The 16,665-nt window shown below is 41.7% G+C and overlaps 1 long non-coding RNA gene across 1 annotated transcript in view; it reads right to left on the bottom strand.

The window, feature by feature from the left end:
- The window catches only part of LOC143781491 (uncharacterized), a 48,369-nt gene extending 35,867 nt beyond the window's left edge, over positions 1–12,502 (bottom strand). The window contains exons 1-2 of the long non-coding RNA XR_013216738.1: positions 12,443–12,502; positions 11,771–11,858 (exon numbers count right to left, since the gene is read on the bottom strand). This is a non-coding gene — a long non-coding RNA (uncharacterized LOC143781491). The remainder of the gene's footprint in view (positions 1–11,770; positions 11,859–12,442) is intronic.
- Positions 12,503–16,665: the final 4,163 nt, after the last annotated feature.

Genomic DNA, 16,665 nt, shown 5'->3' with positions numbered 1-16,665 from the left:
AAGAGATTGTGACCATTACCTCTGACTTTCAATAAGTCAGAAGTTGCGGTCACACTATGGTGGTGCAGGTTTGGAGACATTCAGGGAAGAGCTGAAGATGGAAGTTGGTAAGAATAATACTAGGGTCAGGGAGGTTAGATTAATAGTTCCACTCCAGTGCTGAAATAAAAAAAAATGCTGGAGTGGTGCTTCAAAGGTTACTATCATGGATGATTGCTGCCTTTTGGCACTTTATGTATCTATGACACATCAGAGGAGCATTTTGGCTGGATGTCCCTTTTAAAGAGAATCTGTCAGCAGAATTTTGTTATGCACATGTGGTCAAAATTGTTGGTAACCCTCGTTTAATGATAGAAAAACCCACAATGGTCACAGAAATAACTTGTATCTGACAAAAGTAATAATAAATAAAAAATCTATGAAAATGAACAAATGAAAGTCAGACATTGCTTTTCTACCATGCTTTCACAGAATTAAAAAAAAATTAAACTCATGAAATAGGTGTGGCTCCCATGAGGGTCCAGTCACCACAGAGGTATTGCAGCTCAGCCGGAGGTGTGGTACTCCGCTCTTGAGTAAGGAGGGGCACTACCCGAGACCCACACTAGCATCCAACACCACACCACTCCAGGCCAGGAGATCTGGGCGGACCCTTTTGAGGGAGAAACTCATCTCATTTCGAGAAAGAATGAGGTTGAGGGTGTGGATGGACAAAGTGAGAGTTAGAGGGAGGCGTTAGTCAGTTAGTGAGTAAGGAGTTGGTGGGGAGGAGTGGAGGACAGCAGATGTGGAGAGAGAAGCTCTTTCCACAGGAAGAAAGGGGTCCTAGGGGCCAGGGTTCCCGAATCCACGCTTACCGTAGTCGGGTGGAAGGACCAGGTCGCAATGGGGGAACCAGCCCTCAGACTACTGGCAGAACTACAAGGCTCAGCTAGCAAGCCAGAGGCTGTGGTATCTGTATGTGCCACAGCCACATCCACATACATTCGCTGAAAAGGCAGCCACAGATGATTGAGGGGACCAGGAGGACGTCGCATGACAGAATCCAAGGCTGCTGGCTTGCGACACTGTGTGTGAGGCGCAGGTCAGGAGGGCGAAGCCAGCACAGAGAGATGGCCAGGGAAGGAACATAAGAAAGGGAGTCTCGGGAAAGTGACCCCCAAATTACCTGAGAGCTGGCTGGACCACAGACCCGGAGGACACAGCACCCGGCTGGGGACTGTATCTAAGAACTGTGAGTAAAGTGTGAAAACTGGTTTTTCCCAGGACGATTCATGCCCATTCCATACGCCACTCATCATACCTATGGGTAGTCTCCTATCATTTTTTCAGCCATCCCACACAGCATGGCCATAGGAGTACAGCCATTTTTCAAGACTATTTCCATGGTTGGGCGTACTGTGTGTTCCTATTCTTCGATACTTCTAGTCTGATGAAGGTCTGAGTCAAAGACTGAAACATTACAAGATATTGGGACTTTCTTTAATAAATTCATTTTCATCAATTTTTTTGAGTGCCAGAATTTTCAATACATTGTAAAATCAGGAGTTGTATCCTTTTCTGTGCACCACCATGTTATGGCTTGTCAACATGTAGTTTGAAAAATTCCAGTCTGGCTTTTTTATGATTTTTTTCAACAACAGTGTCCATCTTGGTCGTCTCCCATGAAGTCCACTTTGGCTCATACAACGACTGATGGTGCGACCTGACACTGATGTTCCTTGAGCTTGAAGTTCACCTTTAATCTGTTTAGAAGTTTTTCTGGGCTCTTTTGTTACCATTCGTATTATCCGTCTTTGATTTGTCATCAATTTTCCTCCTGTGGCCACGTCCAGGGAGGTTGGCTACAGTCCCATGGATCTTAAATTTCTGAATAATATATGCAACTGTAGTCACAGGAACATCAACCTGCTTGGAGATGGTCTTATAACTTTTACCTTTAACATGTTTGTCTATAATTTTCTTTCTAATCTCCTGAGACAACTCTTTCCTTTGCTTCCTCTGGTCCATGTTGAGTGTGATACACACCATGTCACCAAACAGCACAGTGAGTATCTGTAGCCCTATATACAGGCCCACTCGCTGATTACAAGATTGTAGACACCAGTGATGCTGGTTAGTGGACACACTGTGATTTAACATGTCCCTTATGTCACAATATTTTCAGGGGTACCATCATTTCTGTCCAGGCCTATTTCATGAGTTTTTTTTTTATTCTGTGGAAGCATGGTTGAAAAACAATATCTGACTTTCATTTGTTCATTTTCATAGATTTTTTTTATTTATTATTACTTTTGTTAGATTCAAGTTATTTCTTAGACCATTGTGGGTTTTTCTGTAATCAAACGAGGGGTATCAACAATTTTGACCACGTGTGTATAGTCTAAGAGCAGCATGAGGTAGGGTTGAGACACAAATTTGAGGTATATGTCACTTATTAGGCTGTGTGCTATTTCAATACAATGAGTTGTTTTATCAGCAGGAGATTATCACTGTCCGCACTGTGTCTCGCATGCCTGCTAAACCAACCCTGACCCTTTCCTCTGATAAGCAGCTCACTGTCACTATACAATGTACACAGAAAGCTGTGCTGTGGGCTGAGTTAGCTTTCTCAGCTCTGCTACATGATACATCTAAAAGCTAACTGTGTCTCAACTGCTGCACCGAGTAAGCTAAGTGATATATCACTGGATTTAGGGCATCTGCTTCTACGTCATGCTGTACTCAGATGATGTAACAAAACTCTGATTGATTACCTTTAAAGTATGAGGAAATATTTTGGATGAACTGCAGGCTCAAAAAGAAAACATTAGAGTCTACTTCTGCTCCCATATTGTATGTAAAGGGTATACCAGGACCGTGTGATACTACTCCCTGCTCTACGTAAATGTTACCCTTTATGTTAAAACTGTGTATGTATGTATATATATATATATATATATATATATATATATATATATATATATATGTTTTGCTAACATGTCATGTTAAACATAGGGAAAGCGCAGTACCCTGTTAAATGGAGCCCAAGATGCCTTATTATAAGGAGTAGTGTAAATAGTTAACTGTAGGAGGGGTTAACTGGGTATTCACCACTGCTGTACCCTATACTGGTTCAGCTGCAAAAGTGCAGCTGAACCAGTATAGGGTACAACAGTGGTGAATCAGAAGTAACGACAGGTCCACAGCAGTACGGGGACGCAGGTCACTCAAAATCTGGCAGATAATCGCATGGGTTTTTTTGGTCGCCGCGACATTGCATTAAAATGCAATAACGGGCGATCAAAAGAACATATCTGCACCAAAATGGTATCATTAAAAACGTCAGCTCGGAACGCAAAAAATAAGCCCTTACCCGACCCCAGATCACGAAAAATGGAGACGCTACGGGTATCGGAAAATGGCGCAATTTTATTTTTTCCTTAGCAAAGTTTGGAATTTTTATCACCACTTAGATAAAAAATAACCTAGACATGTTTGGTGTCTATGAACTCGTAATGACCTGGAGAGTCACAATGGCAGGTCAGTTTTAGCATTTAGTGAACCTAGCAAAAAAGCCAAACAAAAAACACGCATGGGACTGCACTTTTTTTGTAATTTCACCGCACTTGGAATTTCTTTCCCATTTTCTAGTACACGTCATGGTAAAACTAATGATGTCGTTCAAAAGTACAACTTGTCCTGCAAAAAATAAGCCCTCAGATGGGCATATTGATGGAAAAATAAAAAAGTTATGGCTCTGGGAAGGAGGGGAGCGAAAAATGAACACGGAAAAACGGAAAATCCCAAGGTCATGAAGGGGTTAAGGGGACTATGAAATACAGTAAAAATAAAAGTTAAAAAAAAAAAACAAGCTCAAATCACCGTTTTGCCCCATTAAAAATAAAACAAAACAAAAAATTTAAAAAAACAAGTTTGATAATCACTGCATTCATAAAAGTCTCATCTATCAATATGTAAAGTAAATTAGTCAGATCGATAAACAGCGGACTGAAAACAAAAATTAAAACGCCAGAATCACATTTTTTGGGCAGCAGCAACATTGAAATAAAATGCAATAAAGAGGCAATCAAAACATATCTACCCCAAAATAATATAGCTCACCCAGCCCCAGATCTTGAAAAATGAAAACGTTATGTGTCTCGTAAAATAACATAAAAAGTGAAAAAAAAATTTCTTACATATTCCCGAATTTTTTTTCACCACAATTTAAAAAAACAAACAAAAAACTATACATGTTTGGTACCTGTGTACTTGTACTGACCTGGAGAATCATATTGTTGTCAGGTCAGTTTTACTATGCAGTGAAAATGGTACATAAAAAACTCCAAAAATCAATTGCGGAATTTCCCGTTTTGCTTGCTATTTCATCTCACTAGGAATATTTTTCCCACTTTCTAGTACATCACATGGTAATATGAATGATGTAATTCAAAGCCACAACTCGTCCTGTAAAAAACAAACCCTCCTGCGGCTATGTGGATAGAAAAATAAAAAAGTTATGGCGCTTAGAAGAAGGGGAGCAAAAACCGAAAATGAAAAAAAAAAACAGAAAATTGCGTGGATGGGATGTGGGGGTTAAATTTACACATTTGGAAAAAAAGATGCAGAAAAATGCAAATTGATCTGGATACAGGAGAGAAAAAGGAATAACATTTTAACAGAGATGACAAATCATTTTTTGGATATATATAACTTGTGAAATATGGAGACCACCTAAGAATTCTGAGAACCACAAACACCTTTGGATCAAGAACAAGATGAGGTGAACATGCAAAACTCTGGAACAGGCACGTAAGAAAGGTTACAAGAAGTACTTCTATTCTGGGTTTCTTTTTATCCTATTGTTGTTGGAGACTCGTTTTATATTTTTACTTACTGTTAATGCATGGATAGATAAGCATTGCGTAAAATATTAATAGGAACCGGTCAATAGAGCAAAATCATATATTCCACAATACAGAACATATAACAACTTCTTGGCTTCAATCTAAAACAAACACGCAAGAGTACAATAGAATATATGTTAATAGAGGAAAATAAAGGTAATGACTGGGAATAAAATATATACGTAAATATGTTTTCTGAGTTTATGATAGGGTCTGTGAAATGTATGGAAACTACCAACTGAAGATAGATGTCATCAGAGAGTCAGAAACATCCAGATAAAGGTAGGTCCATTTATTCCAGGACAAGGCGTTCCGAGATCGCTGTTTGCTCATCATCAGGTCCAATATTAAATAACACAGTGAAGTTTATATTTTTACATACAGGCTGAAAAGGAGCTGCCCCTTCTTGTGTCTGACATCCACAAGTACTTCAAGAGCAGCAATCAGAAATAGGGCTGACATTTTCATTTAAAGGGAACCTATCACCCCGTTTTTTTCGGTATGAGATAAAAATACTGTTAAATATGGCCTGAGCTGTGCATTACAATAGTGTAGTTTGTGGACCCCGATTCCCCACCTATGCTGCCGAAATACGTTACCAAAGTAGTCATTTTCGCCTGTCAATCAGGCTGGTCAGGTCGGATGGGCGTGGCTTCTTCCCCCAGATATTGCGTAGTTTTCCGTTGGTGGCGTAGTGGTGTGCGCATGTCCAAGGTCCCCAATCCTGCACGGGGGGGTGAAAATAGCAGCGATGTCCGTTATTCCATTGGTGGTCGGTGGGCGCGGCCATCTTCCTTTGGCCGCGCGTGCGCAGAAGCGGCGCTCTGCTGGCCGCGGCTTCAGGAAAATGGCCGCGGGATGCCGCGCGTGCGCAGATGGAGATCGCGGCGGCCATTTTCCTGAAGCCGCGGCCAGCAGAGCGCCGCTTCTGCGCACGCGCGGCCAAAGGAAGATGGCCGCGCCCACCGACCACCAATGGAATAACGGACATCGCTGCTATTTTCACCCCCCCGTGCAGGATTGGGGACGTTGGACATGCGCACACCACTACGCCACCAACGGAAAACTACGCAATATCTGGGGGAAGAAGCCACGCCCATCCGACCTGACCAGCCTGATTGACAGGCGAAAATGACTACTTTGGTAACGTATTTCGGCAGCATAGGTGGGGAATCGGGGTCCACAAACTACACTATTGTAATGCACAGCTCAGGCCATATTTAACAGTATTTTTATCTCATACCGAAAAAAACGGGGTGATAGGTTCCCTTTAATAAAATAGTGGGCAGCCCCAGATTCATGATTTTTCTAAATATTGTACTTTAACGAAACATTGCAGAAATAGTCCTGATGTCTCCGAAAAGGCCAAATTTTCTAGCAAATTTGGGTAAGAAATGCTGAGTTGTTGCATCGCAGCATAAATAACTCTCCATGGCTACTGTAGCAGTGAAATAGTGAGATCTTGCAGATGCCCTGCTGAGCACTTATTTAAGTGGTAACCGAACAATAACAGCTGTAATGGTGTTGGCATTTGGAAACAGTTTAAAGGTAATCTGCAGCAGGTTTTTGCTGAGAGCAGCATGATGTGGAGGCTGAGACCCTAATCCCAGCAATGTATCACTTACTGAATTGCTTGCTGTCATTTTGATGCAACCAATGTTTTCTCTGCTGCAGATCTAGCAGTTTTCTGTGTATAACTCCGCCCACACCACTGATTGGCAGCTTTCTACCTATCAGTGGTGTGGTTGGGGTTACACAGCAGTTGACCAGGAAGCACGAGACACCTAGTCCTGGTAGTGATAATCTCTTGCTGATAAAACACTGATTTTATAAAAGCAGCAGCATGCAGTCTACTCAGTGACACACTGTTGGAATCATGCTGCTCCCAATTACTGCAAAAACATGCTGACAGATTTCCTTTAAAAAAAAGAACGCAACAGCGCTGGATTAATGGAAAGAATGAGATCTCACTCACGCATAGAATAGAATACAGGCAATAAAATGTACAGACCTTAGGTATGGAGAGAAAATTCTGGACAGCGCTTCCGTTTTATAAGAGGGAGATTCCAAATTCAATCAATAGGATTCCGTCATGGTTGATTATAAAAAAAATAATTGAAAAATGATTATAAAGTTTACTGTAGTTACGTTTTTAACCCCTTAATGACAGCCAAAACGTCTTTTTACTGACCTTAGATGTAAGAGAATAGCCTCCCCACACATGTGGCAATCCTGTAGCTGTTCGTCTGAACACTATAGCTGACAACTTGCTGCATTAGCCATGATCATGTTTGCACCTTGCATATCTGTTTAACCCCTAAAAGGCTGCTGTCAATAGTGACTACATCAAATAAATGGTTAGCAGAGTGTGGATTCTCCCTCTTTAATCCCATCAGCACCCCGAGATCTTGCTTGTGTGGTCCTGATGTTTGCCATGGCAATTCACGAGCAAATAGCGGCCTTAAGGTACCTTCACACGAAACAACTTTACAACGAGAACGACAACGATCCGATCGCTGCAGCATCGCTGTTTACATCGCTGTAGAGATGTCAAACACAGCAGCTCCAGAACGACGCAGGAGCGATCCTGTGACGTAATGGTGATGCACTTATCGTTCTCACAGGTCGTTAGCTCCATGTTTAACATTGCTGGCATCGTTGCTTTTGCTGTCAAACACGACGATACACGCCGATCTGACGACCAAATAAAGTTCTGAACTTTCAGCAACGACCAGCGATATCACAGCAGGATGCAGATCGCTGCTGCGTGTCAAACACAACGATATCGCTATCCAGGACGCTGTAACGTCACGGATCGTTGTCGTTCTCGTTGTAAAGTCGTTTCGTGTGAAGGTACCTTTAGAGTCTGCCGGCTACATTGGCCTGATCAGAAGTTACCAACATTTAGGTGGTAAAAATACACTTTTTCATTCCTGTAATGTCATTTTGCATTAATTCCTGAAAATCACCTGAAGGGTTAATAAACTGCCTGACAGCAGTTTTCAATATGTCGAGGGGTGCTGTTTTTAAAACTGTTTCACTTTTGAGGGTTTCCCAATATATTGGACCCCCAAAGGCACTTCAAACCTGGATAGGTCCCTAAAAAAAAGCAATTTGTAAATTTCCTTGAAAAAATGAAAAATTGCTGCTCCATTTTTAAACCTCCTAAAATGCTAACAAAATAAAATGACATTTTACAAATGGTGCTGATGTAAAGCCGACATGAATGAAATGTTATTTATTAATGTTTTGCTGTGGTATGACTATCTGGATTAAAGGGATAATAATTCAAAGTTTGAAAATTGCTAATTTTTTTAAATTTTTCTCAAATTTCTGATATTTTTTGTAAATAAACACAAAACATATTGAAATAAATTTGCCATTATCATAAATTATAATGTGCCACGAAAAAACAATCTTAAAATCACAGGAATTTGTTGAAGCGTTTAAGAATTATTAACACCCAAAGTGACACACACTGGTCAGATTTAAAACATTTGGCACGGTCACTACGTTTCGGCTAGTATAGCCTTCATCAGGTGTCTGAGAATATATACCCCTTAAATAATATTTATACCTTGCCCTATTCACATGGGTGGAGTTTCATAAAGGGTGGAGCCAATCATTATTAAACCTCCCACATGTGTCTATAATCAAACTGATTTAAATATGGATGTGAAAAACTATATGTTTTGTTACTATAATTGAGAATTACACTTGGGGACAAAAAAAAACCAAAATCATTGCCATGTGTTACATTCAAAAAGCTTATTGCATTAAAAACCATTTACGTATTGTTGTAAATCTCACACAATTGACATAAAAAACTGGACTAAATGTCAATTCAAATTGTTGTTACTACCAGACTAAAGGTACCGTCACACTAAGCGACGCTGCAGCGATACAGACAACGATGCCGATCGCTGCAGCATCGCTGTTTGGTCACTGGAGAGCTGTCACACAGACCGCTCTCCAGCGACCAACGATGCCGAGGTCCCTGGGTAACCAGGGTAAACATCGGGTTGCTAAGCGCAGGGCCGTGCTTAGTAACCCGATGTTTACCCTGGTTACCAGTGTAAAATGTAAAAAAAACAAACAGTACATACTTACATTCGCGTCCCCCGGCGTCCGCTTCCTGCACTGACTGAGCGCCGGCCCTAACAGCAGAGCGGTGATGTCACCGCTGTGCTCTGCTTTCACTTTATGGCCGGTGCTCAGTCAGTGCAGGAAGCGGACGCCAGGGGACGCGAAGGTGAGTATGTACTATGTAGTATGTTTGTTTTTTTACATTTTACACTGGTAACCAGAGTAAACATCGGGTTACTAAGCGCGGCCCTGCGCTTAGTAACCCGGTATTTACCCTGGTTACCATTGTAAAACATCGCTGGTATTGTTGCTTTTGCTGTCAAACACAACGATACATGGCGATCTGATGACCAAATAAAGTTCTGAACTTTAATCAACGACCAGCGATATCACAGCAGGATCCTGATCGCTGCTGCGTGTCAAACACAACGATATCGCTATCCAGGACGCTGCAACGTCACGAATCGCTAGCGATATCGTTTAGTGTGACGGTACCTTAATACTCAAGCTCATAATTATGCCAGGTGATAAAAAAGACTCGAATGTAACACATGGCAATGATTTTGCTTTTTATTTTTGTCCCTAAGTGTAATTCTCAATCATAGTAACAAAGCATAGGGTTTTACTCATGCATACAGTATATAAATCAGTTTAGTTATAGACACATGTGGGAGGTTTCATAATGATTGACTCCTCTCTTTTGGAAACTCCACCCATGTAAATAGGGAAATATATAAATATTTTTTAGGAGGTATACTGTATATTCTCAGACACCTGATGAAGTCTATACTAGCTGAAACACATTGGGTTGGGGTTTTTTTTTTACTACAGTACATTTTATAACAATCATTTTTAAATTAAGAAAACATTTTCTTTTATCATCAACCATGAAGGAATCCCATTGATTCAATTTGGGATCTCCCTTTGCAAAACGGAAGTGCCATCCAGAATTTTCCATTCGTACCTTCTTTCCCTGTGGTAAGGAAATAATAGAGAGCAAAAATTTCCCAGATGGTCTACTGGAGAGGCAGTGTGCCGACCAAGGACTTCTCATGTTACCTAACTGACATTTGGTGTTGTGCCTAATTGTACTGTAAGGGGGACGACAGCACCGCGGGCACCTGCTTGCCGGGGATGGAACTGTGGAGTCTGCATCCCCTGTTTCCGGGGGGAAGCAACAGCAAGCCGGACCATCCTCCTGACCGAGGAGGGTGGGGGCATATGAAAGGGAAAGCGCGAGCAGCAGAAGGGAGCTTAGCGCAAACTTGGGGCAGCGTACAGTCAAGTGAGCGGCGCGCCCCATCCTCCCACAGAGTACCGGTGCCGTGACAGGCCGCTTTGAGAGGGTTCCCCACCGTCTGCATGGAGTAGCGTTGGAGTGGAGTTGCGCTGAGTGGAACCATGCACTCAGCAGCAGCTCAGAGAGAGACTTGGCAGGAACAGTTAGTGCGCGGCAGAGGCCAGTAAGTGCTGCCCGCCCGGTGCATACGGACAGTGCAGCCCCATGCTCAAGCACCACCACCACCACCGCTGACAGAGACTGTGAGGAGAGACGTGCAGGGTGCCGGTTGGTCACCACGGAGCGAGGTGTTGAACGTCCCAGGCTAGTGAGCACTGTATGCGTGCCGCCAAAAAGACATCAGGTGCAGCACCCCATCGGAGAAGCAGCATGCCAGTGGTTTTCGGTGCTTCAGTCTTGGCGGTAACAGGCAGCTCAGAGCATAGAGAGAAAAGTGCCATGTGGTCAGTAGCTGACAGCAATTGAGGTGCCATGTGCTTCATGACCATGAGTACAGCACATGTGCCGCAAAGAGAGAACCGGGTACTGGATAGACTTGGGTAACCCACCTTACCAGCACATACTTTCCCACTCACGGAAGATGCTGATTTTGCAAGTGTATATTTGCCGAGCCACATTGGGCTTGTACAGTGCTGTGACCCAAACCCTTGTCAGCCACTGCAGCATATGGACTAGTCTCAGCGGAAGGTACGGGAGACCGACTGCTGCCACCAGAAGACGAGCATTGTTGTTTAGAGGATACCCATTGTCGGCACTATTGACTTCTTAGTCTGAGGAGCAACTAAATTTCTAGCCAGAATTCAACAGAACTGCCGTTACTCTATCTGTTGCTCTTTATCCCTGAATATCCTTTACGATCTGTAATGTTTAACCCATTACCTCCCTGCGTGGAGTATTCCCTGTTAAGTAAAGTTGTTAACCCTTGCTCTGCCTCCTGTCTGTCACTGCATCCCGCAACCTGCTTACAGTACAACCAATACAGGGGAGTGAATGATCCTTATTGTCCCTGGTACTAATTCGCTCACTACGCTTAGATGGCGCTTTGTTTCCTCCCCACTCCTATCCTTTCCTGAATGTCAGTGATGTACAGACCTTAGACGTTACATAAATAGAGCAATAAAAGCAGATTAAATAAAATGATTCTTCGAGAACACAATAAAAAAAATCACCTGATCAATAGTGGTCATGTATTTTACAACAATGTTGTACACCCTTTCTGGGAAGGTATAGAACCAACTTTATGCAAAGTACATGGAGCTCATACTACATAAGGCAAGGGGTACCTACAACTAGGATATACGTTCAGTGAATGATCAGTTTGAACAGTAACGAAGAGAGACATACTAGTTATGTCACCAGCAGTGCAGAAGAAAACTATAAGAACCCTGTAGTAAAAAAAATGAAAAACAAAATATCAGACCAGATGGACTGGTCTACATACATTTAATGCTGTGGACCTCATCTACTGAGAACTAGAACATCGCCGTAGCCCTACCTTACGCTCTCAGACATCTCTAGACTGCAAAAGTTCCATTCTGCTCCTTCTGTACGACTCTGCGGTGCACCTTATGTTTTATTCATAGCTGAGATGCGAGGTGGGTATGGCAACATTTGGAAATACATAAAACGTTGATTACTTGATAGGAACCATCTGCTCTGACATTTTCTTGAAAATCAATTATCAATACTAAGAGCTCCTTGCTATAAATATATGTAAAGCTTGCAGGGTTTCCTTACTGCATGATCTTCAGGAATGTCACAAGCAGATGTCTATGATGTAAAGCAGTTAAATCATAATGGAGTGCGGTTTATAGACTGGGAGAACATAAAAAGATGGGAGATGGTAGGTTTTTTTTTCCAAGGTAATTAGAAAGTTTGCTACAGATGTGGAGAGTATGAAAGTTAAAGGGCTTTTACAAGGTTAGTAAAATACCATATTTTCCAGCGTATAAGATGACTTTTTAACCCCTGAAAATCTTCTCAAAACTCGGAGGTTGTCTTATACGCCGGGTACGGCATGTGCGGAGCTCTGAGGTCGCCGCATATGGTGCAGGGAGCGGTCTCGGATGGTTCCCAGGGTCTGGAGGAGAGGAAACTCTCCTTCAGGTCCTGGGATCCATATTTGTGTGAAAAAAAGAATACAAATTAAAAATATGGATATACTTACCTTCCGACGGCCCCCAGAGTTCTCCAGGCTCCCCGCAATGCATGCGGCGGCTTCTGTTCCCAGGAATGCATTGCGCGCCGCGAAGGACCTTTGTGATGTCACGGTCGTGTGAGTCTCCTCTCCTCCAGACCCTGGGAACTATCCGGGACTGCTCCCTGCACACACCGTATAAGACGACACCCGAAAAGTTGGGGGTCGTCTTATACGCCAAAAAATACTGCATCTTCTTTGTTGTAAAAACAGTGCGACAAGTTCCCACAGGTTGTGTGTGGTATTGCCATTTATTCCTATTCTCTTCAATGGAGCTGAGTTGCAAGGCCAGACATAAGCCGTGGGCAAAGTGAGGTAGTTTTTTTTTTTTTATATTTCAGTTATTCTATTTAACCCCTTTGAAGAGATTTTACAGGAATAAAAATAGGTCGTTTATTAATAGGGAGTTAAGGGACAGATAACGGAGATAAGAATGAAGGCTAAAACTACAGCTAGATTGCTTTAGTTTATTCTAGGATACTCAAGTTTCAGTTATCAGAAAAACATTTTTGCGAAAATACTGCAATACTTGTATGCGTATTATAATATTACGTCTTTTAAATACGTCTTTTAATCCTTTTTTTTTCTCATGATAAACACTTTATCTCGTTTGCTCAGTGAATTCACAGAACGAAGAGCCAGAATGTGACGTCACAAAGATAGAGTTTTTTTTAAGGGACTGCCCTGTGACAAGAAAATGCTGCCAGGGATGTCCTACACTAAAAATAAATCTGTCAGCAGGATGTTACACCCCAAATTATGCATATGTGAATGTAGCTCTTTTAAAGATAAGTCCAGCAATACCTTCACATGGCCAGTCCGTTCCTCCATTACTGAGAAATCAGCATCTGAAATAAAATAAAATTACTATGGTAGATTTGAAGTTTCTGTCACTCCAGCTCCATTCCCCACCCAGTCACTCCAGCTCTATTCCCCGCCCAGTGCCTCCTATTCCTGCACTGGAGGAATGGACTGTTCATGTAAAGGTGTTGCTGGAGTGGTCCTTCAAAAAGCTGCATGCACATATACATAGTTTGAGGTGTGAAAACCCGCTGACAGAGTCCCTTTCATCTCCTTACCATCCTATGCGTTTTACATGCCCATGTAGCATTTTAGGCCTGTGAAACTCAAAAAGAATAAATAAAATAAGATCTCTTTCCAAAGCTGTCCGAGGCAAAGGTGAAGGCTGGTATCTTCGTCGGACCGCAGATCAAGATCATAAAATGTGTGCTTCTATGGCCTGCAGCGTCTTCAGACTGGTTTCCCATTGAGCACATCTGGGACATCATTGTTCATCAATTCTAAAGAGAGCTACCAGCAGCAGATCCTAATTTGCGAGATGTTTTAAAAAAAAGAATTGTATCCATTTTTTCTGAATTTGCATATCATTAACATGTCTCTCCATCCTGTGATCTCTAATTCTGTGACTTTTTCATATTGCGATTTCAATGTTAAAAAGTTGAGATACAATTTTGTATGTACCATGAAGTAATTAAAAAAAACCCTGAAACTAAAAAATTGAGACCTTCTAGAACAACATCAGCGAATATTATGACGCCAACATGAAAAACTGAGTGGAGTCTTGAAAAGTAAAAATGAGCCACGTTTTTCGAAGGGATAAAACAAACAGCAAACAGAAGTGAAATGTACAATGCCTTGCAAAAGTATTCGGCCCACTGGAACTTTTCAACCTTTTCCCACATATCATGCTTCAACCATAAAGATACCAAATGTAATTTTTGGGTGAAGAATCAACAACAAGTGGAACACAATTGTGAAGTTGAACGAAATTTATTGGTTATTTTACATTTTTGTGGAAATTCAAAAACTGAAAAGTGGGGCGTGCAATATTATTTGGCCCCTTTACTTTCAGTGCAGCAAACTGACTCCAGAAGTTCATTGTGGATCTCTGAATGATCCAATGTTGTCCTAAATGCCTAATGATGATAAATATAATCCACCTGTGTGTAATCAAGTCTCCGTATAAATGCACCTGTTCTGTAATAGTCTCAGGGTTCTGTTGGAAGCACAGAGAGCATAATGAAAACCAAGGAACACAACAGGCAGGTCCGTGATACTGTTGTGGAGAAGTTTAAAGCTGGATTTGGATACAAAATGATTTCCAAAACTTTAAACATCCCAAGGAGCACTGTGCAAGGGATCATATTGAAATGGAAGGAGTATCATACCACTGCAAATCTACCAAGACCCGGCCGTCCCTCTAAGCTTTCATCTCAAACAAGGAGAAGACTGATCAGAGATGCAGCCAAGAGGCCCATGATCACTCTAGATGAACTGCAGAGATCTACAGCTGAGTTGGGACCATCTGTCCATAGGACACTGCACAAATCTGGCCTTTATGGAAGAGTGGCAAGAAATCCACTTCTCAAAGATATCCATAAAATGTGTTGTTTAAACTTTACAACAAGCCACCTGGGAGACACAACAAACATATGGAAGAAGGTGCTCTGGTCAGATGAAACCAAAATCGAACTTTTTTGGTAACAATGCCAAAACGATATGTTTGGCGTAAAGGCACCACAGCTCATCTCCCGGAACACACCATCCCCACTGTCAAACATGGTGGTGGCAGCATCATGGTTTGGGCCTGCTTTTCTTCAGCAGGGACAGTGAAGATGGTTAAAATTGATGGTAAGATGGATGGAGCCAAATACAGAACCATTCTTGAAGAAAACCTGCTTGAGTCTGCAAAAGACCTGAGACTGGGACGGAGATTTGTCTTCCAACAAGACAATGATCCCAAACATGAAGCAAAATCTACAATGGAATGGTTCACAAATAAATATATCCAGGTGTTAGAATGGCCAAGTCAGAGTCCAGACCTCAATCCAATCGAGAATCTGTGGAAAGAGCTGAAAACTGCTGTCCACAAATGATCTCCATCAAACCTCACTGAGCTCGAGCTGTTTGCCAAGGAAGAATGGGCAAGAATTTCAGTCTCTCAATGTACAAAACTGATAGAGACATACCCCAAGCGACTTGCAGCTGTAATCGCAGCAAAAGGTGGCGCAAAAAGGTATTAAATTAAAGGGACCGAATAATATTGCACGCCCCACTTTTCAGTTTTTGAATTTCCACAAAAATTTAAAATAACCAATGAATTTCGTTCAACTTCAAAATTGTGTTCCACTTGTTGATTCTTCACCAAAAATTTACATTTGGTATCTTTATGTTTGAAGCATGATATGTGGGAAAAGGTTGAAAAGTTCCAGGGGGTCGAATACTTTCGCAAGGCACTGTATCGTGGAGTTCATTGTAGTTTATACATCTTTGGCTTATGATATTTATGTAATGACTCTTTCACGTTGCCATTACATGACGGCCGTGTCACATAGTTCATGTGCAGTGTAGAAACGTCTGAGCTCTCAGGCGTGTCCGGTACAGATAGCCTACAGATCTGAAAACAATTTGTATATCACACCTAAAACATTTGATTTACTTTTCTGTAGGACTAAACACTGCAACGATAAGCATTCAGCAAATCCCCAAAGTAAACATCTGTAGGAGATTCATCTGTTACTTGTTTCATTTCAGACTCCTTAGATGATGAACTACAAATATGAGGGTCATGTGTGTTTCATATGTGTAACAACTGAAAAGCCCTTGGTGGTCAGGATATAAGCCTTTCTTGGCGTAACATTTTTCCTAAAGTTCACTTGTCAATATTCTGATAAGACCAAGTATCAATCTACAATTTTACAGACAGCTCAAAAAGGCTGCTCTTTGGCAGAAATGTATCGAGAAAGAAGGAATCTCTGTCTTACATTGTTACAGGGTCTAAGTTTGCTGCTATATTGTTCTCTGTGTAATGCCCAATCATAGAGGTTATCCTCATCTCGACGTTTTTTAGTAAAAATATCTCCATTACAGCTCATAAACATTTTATGCCTTCATTTTTACAGAACCCTAACAGGGCTTCCACACAAGTTAGTGAGCTCTCTATTGCACCATTATATGCCATTGATATAAAATGATAAAATGGAGACACACAGTGTTTTTTCTTTATGAACCTAAGAAAATAAATGTTGTATTATGTTCCATTGGACTCTATGTACAAGAGAAAGGGAAGCAGAAAGATGATACGGTAACGTTGCACGGGGCAGTAGTGTGAGAGAGGTACTCATCTCTTGAGGCACTTTACACTCTGTGGGGACGCTATTGAGTCACCTGAC

This window comes from Ranitomeya variabilis, chromosome 6, assembly GCF_051348905.1.
Source record: "Ranitomeya variabilis isolate aRanVar5 chromosome 6, aRanVar5.hap1, whole genome shotgun sequence".
NCBI lineage: Eukaryota > Metazoa > Chordata > Amphibia > Anura > Dendrobatidae > Ranitomeya > Ranitomeya variabilis.
The sequence above is the reverse complement of the archived record's forward strand: the minus strand, read 5'-3'. Positions and strand labels throughout refer to the sequence as shown.